Source organism: Siphateles boraxobius, unplaced genomic scaffold, assembly GCF_051911475.1.
Source record: "Siphateles boraxobius isolate OS27281-9 unplaced genomic scaffold, OSU_SipBor_1 20, whole genome shotgun sequence".
Lineage (NCBI taxonomy): Eukaryota > Metazoa > Chordata > Actinopteri > Cypriniformes > Leuciscidae > Siphateles > Siphateles boraxobius.
The window spans coordinates 17,501-23,051 of NW_027508811.1; the positions used below are offsets into that span (position 1 = coordinate 17,501).

Here is a 5,551-nt window from a genome sequence, read left to right on the forward strand (position 1 = left end):
GTATTTTAGGTGGTTGGTATGATGTTGCTACGGTGTTCTAAGGTATTTTGGGTGGTTGCTATGGTGTTGCTAGGGTGTTCTAGGGTATTTTGGGTGGTTGCTATGGTGTTGCTAGGGTGATTTAAGGTATTTTGGGTGGTTGCTAGGGTGTTCTGGGTGGTTGCTAGGCAGTTGCTAGGGTGTTCTGGGGGTTGCTAGCTAGTTGCTAGGGTGTTCTAGGGTATTTTGGGTGGTTGCTATGGTGTTGCTAGGGTGTTTTAATGTATTTTGGGTGGTTGCTAAAAAGAAAGAATGATAGATAGAAAGATTAGTTAGAAAGAAAGAGAGAAAGATAGATAGAAAGATTAGTTAGAAAGAAAGAGAGAAAGAAAGAAAGAGAGAAAGATTAGTTAGAAAGGAAAAAAGATTAGTTAGAAAGAAAGATTAGTTAGAATGAAAGAAAGTTAGAAAGGAAGATTAGTTAGAAAGAAAGAAAGATTGAAAGAAAGATTAGAAAGAAAGAAAGAAAGATAGAAAGATTAGTTAGAAAGAAAGAAAGAAAGATTAGTTAGAAAGAAATAGATTAGTTAGAAAAGAAAGAAAGAAAGATTAGTTAGAAAGAAAGATTACAAAGAGAAAGAAAGAAAGATAGAAATTTTAGTTAGAAAGAAAGAAAGATTAGTTAGAAAGAAAGATTATTTAGAAAGTAAAATTAGTTAGAAAGAAAGACAGAAAGATTAGAAAGAAAGAAAGTGAGAAAGATAGATAGAAAGATTAGTTAGAAAGATTAGTTAGAAAGAAAGAAAGATTAGTTAGAAAGAAATAGATTAGTTAGAAAAGAAAGAAAGAAAGATTAGTTAGAAAGAAAGATTAGAAAGAGAGAAAGAAAGAAAGATTAGTTAGAAAGAAAGAAAGAAAGGAAGTTAGAAAGAAAGATTAGAAAGAAAGAAAGAAAGATAGAAAGATTAGTTAGAAAGAAATAGATTAGTTAGAAAAGAAAGAAAGAAAGATTAGTTAGAAAGAAAGATTAGTTAGAAAGAAAGAAAGAAAGTTAGAAAGAAAGATTAGAAAGAAAGAAAGAAAGAAAGATTAGTTCGAAAGAAAGATTAGTTCGAAAGAAAGAAAGAAAGAAAGAAAGATTAGTTAGAAAGAAAGATAGAAAGTAAAATTAGTTAAAAAAGAAAGAAAGAGAGAAAGATAGATAGAAAGATTAGTTAGAAAGAACGAAAAATTAGTTAGAAAGAAATAGATTAGTTAGAAAAGAAAGAAAGAAAGATTAGTTAGAAAGAAAGATTAGAAAGAGAGAAAGAGAGAAAGAAAGAAAGATTAGTTAGAAAGAAAGAAAGAAAGAAAGGAAGTTAGAAAGAAAGATTAGAAAGAAAGAAAGAAAGATTAGTTAGAAAGAAAGATTAGTTGGAAAGAAAGAAAGAAAGATTAGTTAGAAAGAAATAGATTAGTTAGAAAAGAAAGAAAGAAAGATTAGTAGAAAGAAAGATTAGAAAGAGAGAAAGAAAGACAGAAAGAAAGAAAGATTAGTTAGAAAGAAAGAAAGTTCGAAAGAAAGATTAGAAAGAAAGAAAGAAAGAAAGAAAGATTAGTTAGAAAGAAAGATTAGTTAGAAAGAAATAAAGATTAGTTAGAAAGAAAGAAAGATAGAAAGATTAGTTAGAAAGAAAGATTAGTTAGAAAGAAAGAAAGAAAGAAAGATTACTTAGAAAGAAAGATTAGTTAGAAAGAAAGAAAGAAAGATTAGTTAGAAAGAAAGATTAGTTAGAAAGAAATAGATTAGTTAGAAAAGAAAGAAAGAAAGATAGATTAGTTAGAAAAGAAAGAAAGAAAGATAGATTAGTTAGAAATAAAGAAAGATAGAAAGAAAGATAGATTAGTTAGAAAGAAAGAAAGATTAGAAAGAAAGAAAGATTAGTTAGAAAGAAAGAACAAAATATAGATTAGTTAGAAAGAAAGAAAAAGATCAATAGATAGATAAAATAATCAGATGATAGATAGATGGATAGATAGATAGATAGATAGATAGATAGATAGATAGATAGATAGATAGATAGATAGATAAAATAGTCAGATGATAGATAGATAGAAATAGTTAGATGATAGAAAGATTAGTAAGAAAGAAAGAAAGAGAGAAAGAAAAAGAGAGAGAAAGAAAGATTAGAAAAAAAGAATGGGTAGATAGATAGATAGATAGATAGATAGATACATAGAGAGATGAGTGTCATAGATAGATGAGTGTCATAGATAGATGAGTTTATTAGTTTAAATGAGTCTCAATGGCTCATATAGTATATAGAATGGCAGTTTGATTCAGTCTAGGGCTGCGTCCGAAATCGCGTACTATGAAAGTGAAAGTGAAAGTGACACGTGATGGCCAAGTATGGTAACCCATACTTGGAATTTGACCTCTGCATTTAACCCATCCAAGTAAGTGCACACACATTAGGAGCAGAGTAGTGAGTAGTGTACACACACACACTGCAAACGTGGATACACACACCCGGAGCAGCGGGCAGCCTTGAGTGGCGCCCGGGGAGCGATTGGGGGTTAGGTGCCTTGCTCAAGGACACCTCAGTCATATTCCTGCCGGTACTGGAATTGAACCAGCAACCTTTGGGTCACCAGTCCAACTCTGCTACCATTAGGCCATGACTGCCCCTCATGCGAGTAGGTACTACATTTAAATTAGAACGTACTTCTCAACCGTTAAAAAAGTACGTTCTATATAGTATGAATCCGGGTAGTATGAATGGAGTCCGGACGTACTACATGCGCCATGTTGAAATAGTCACGTGACGTATCCTGTCATAACAGAGCGTCACGTGACAGACGCTGTCATAACAGCGTGAAAAATTAAAGAGCCCATTCCACTGACTGCACCAACTTCGCGCTATGTTTTTAGTTTTGCTGTCCGTTTTCATCGGCGTTTTTACGTCGTTTGAGCTTACAGTCCAGTGGCGGCGTAGGTCAGCTACTCGCAGATCACGCCTTCGTCGAGAGCTTCTCCGGAATTTCTCAAATAACGTAAGTATCATCATTTATTTAGCTAATACATTTTACCTCAGAAAAAACACACTCACAAAAACCTGTGAACAATGACAGATGTTGATTTTTGGCAAGGAAAAAGTTATTTATTTTCTTGTGATATTACCATCGATGAATAAACATGAATGAATCAATGGAGATATTTTTTTTATTTTATTTATTTTAATGGCAATAGGTTATTTACAGTGAAAAAAACTGAACATAAATACACAAGCTTGATCAAAATTACAGATGGCACTTGGAGTCTTTTACATCTGAAGTCTTCATTATGTATATTTTTTTTCCCACTGTAAATAACCTATTGCCATTAAATAAATAAAAATATCTCTATTGGTTCATTCATGATATACATATATATATGTGTGTGTGTATGTATATATATATATATATATATAGGAGGGTCTGCCCCCTATTGCCTCATCCATGGCAGAATACCATTTCCAGGATGCTGCTGTTACACCCCCATCCTCAGTGCTCACCCCAGTCTGTAGACATTTCAGATCCTACACATATTTGAAAACAGAATAAAGACAGTCAATTATATTGTAAAACATATCCTTCGTTAAATTATTGCATTACAGGGCCAAACATGAGCATGATTCAATCATGACAGAATTCTCATTTTGGGGTGAACTATAATAATAAAAAAATCTTACTTTATATTTCTGTTTAAGGTTTTCCCATTTTTTTTTATCTGCGCAGCAGACATTTTGCGCTCTAGCCTCTGCTCTGTGATAAAAACTCTGCAATAAATGCACAGAAATCAAGCATATAATGAATGCAGTAAGAGCTCGAGTAGAAATGTTTACATCTACAACTAACTTACCATTGAATCTACAGCACTTGAAAAAAAATTACATATTACATTTGTCTTGTATACTTACTCAAAACCTTTTATTGCAGCATTTCGCTTTCCAGTGAAGAGGGCTTCATTAGCCACTCTCCACTCAATCAGAACACGCGTGTGTTCATCAGCCCCTGCAACATCAACACAGGATTTAACATTAGTGATGAACCATGGTCAATCTATTAATGTTACATGGACAAGCTGAGGTACACTTGTTAACAGTAACTTAGCTTGCTATGTACAGTTAGCCAACAAATATTTCATAATAACAACACAGGTAAAGGAGAAATAAGATCGTTGTAAAATAAAAAATAAAAGTTTTTGAAAAACGTCTTTGTTGAAAGAAAACAGAGTTAACGTTAGCTAGCTGACAGGCATTAGCTCGCTCTGTTCGGTAATAATAATAATGATAAAATTGTCATTTTGCAGCCAATTCGGAAAATTGTACCAGCGATTTTCATTATTTAAACGTTTAACAAGTCAATAGTTTACTTAGATGATGTTAAATAAACACAATTTAACCACAAAGAAACAAAAAGTGTTTATAGTACTTACACTTGAAAACAGCCGCGTCTCCGTTTTCCGCCATTTTTCAAATATAACGACAACAACTCCGCTCCCGTGGCATCATGGGATAGTAAAGTGTCCATCGTATGCGCACTTCAGAATCTCGGCGGAAGTAGTAGGTCATCCGGGTACTTTTCGCCTACTGTTTTTCGAATTCTATGATTTCGGACATACTACTCTGCTCGCGTACTGTTTTTCGCATACTATATAGTAGGGAAGTACGCGATTTCGGACGCAGCCTAGGGCTTCAAGGTATTTAGATTTGAATTTTTGACAGTTGGCCAGTTTGAAAATCTGAACATTCCGCAATGTTAAGTCAATGGGAGTTTTTTCCGACTTTGATCATTTTTAGGAAAACCGTAAGTCCGATCAGTTAGAAAAGATATAGCACACCGAGGCAGAACAGTTTGAGTGTCTGAGCCGAGTTTGGAGTATGTAGAGTTAAAGCTCTAGGAGGAGTTTGATATAGAAATTTTTTGTAAACATAATAATAATAACTAGAATGTACATTTCCAGAAGAAAATGTGAAGTGGTGCTTGCAGTGGCAAAACTCGCCACTCGGTTGCTAGGGTGTGGTACATGATTGCATACTAGGCAACAAACATGTCTGTACTATGTTCTGGTGCTGAGATATGGCTTATTCATGTTGTTCAGGTGGTTGCTAGGGCATTGCTAAGGTGTTCTGAGTGGTTGCTAGGGTGTTTTGGGTGGTTGCTAGGGTATTCTGGGTGGTTGCTAGGGTGTTCTGGTTGGTTGCTAGGGTATTTTGGGTGGTTGCTAGGGCATTGCTAGGGTGTTCTGGGTGGTTGCTAGGGTGTTCTGGGTGGTTGCTATGGTGTTGCTAGGCGGTTGCTAGGGTATTCTGGGTGGTTGCTAGGGCGTTGCTAGGCGGTTGCTAGGGTATTCTGGGTGGTTGCTAGGGCGTTGCTAGGCGGTTGCTAGGGTGTTCTGGGTGGTTGCCTGGGTGTTGCTAGGCGGTTGCTAGGGTATTCTGGATGGTTGCCAGGGTGTTGCTAGGCGGTTGCTAGGGTGTTTTGGGTGGTTGCTAGGGTGTTGCTAGGTGGTTGCTAGGGTGTTCTGAGTGGTTGCTAGGGTGTTGCTAGG

General features: G+C 35.3%; 2 long non-coding RNA genes across 2 annotated transcripts; one reads left to right on the forward strand and one right to left on the reverse strand.

Moving 5' to 3' along the window:
- The first annotated feature begins 739 nt into the window (after positions 1–739).
- Positions 740–2,129, forward strand: LOC143744721 (uncharacterized). The gene is made up of 3 exons (XR_013205908.1): positions 740–809; positions 915–1,071; positions 1,640–2,129. It is a non-coding gene; the product is annotated as an uncharacterized LOC143744721 (long non-coding RNA).
- Positions 2,130–3,975: 1,846 nt separating this feature from the next.
- Positions 3,976–4,660, reverse strand: LOC143744722 (uncharacterized). The gene is made up of 2 exons (XR_013205909.1): positions 4,436–4,660; positions 3,976–4,011 (listed from the first exon to the last, which is right to left on the reverse strand). It is a non-coding gene; the product is annotated as an uncharacterized LOC143744722 (long non-coding RNA).
- Between the last annotated feature and the right edge of the window lie 891 nt (positions 4,661–5,551).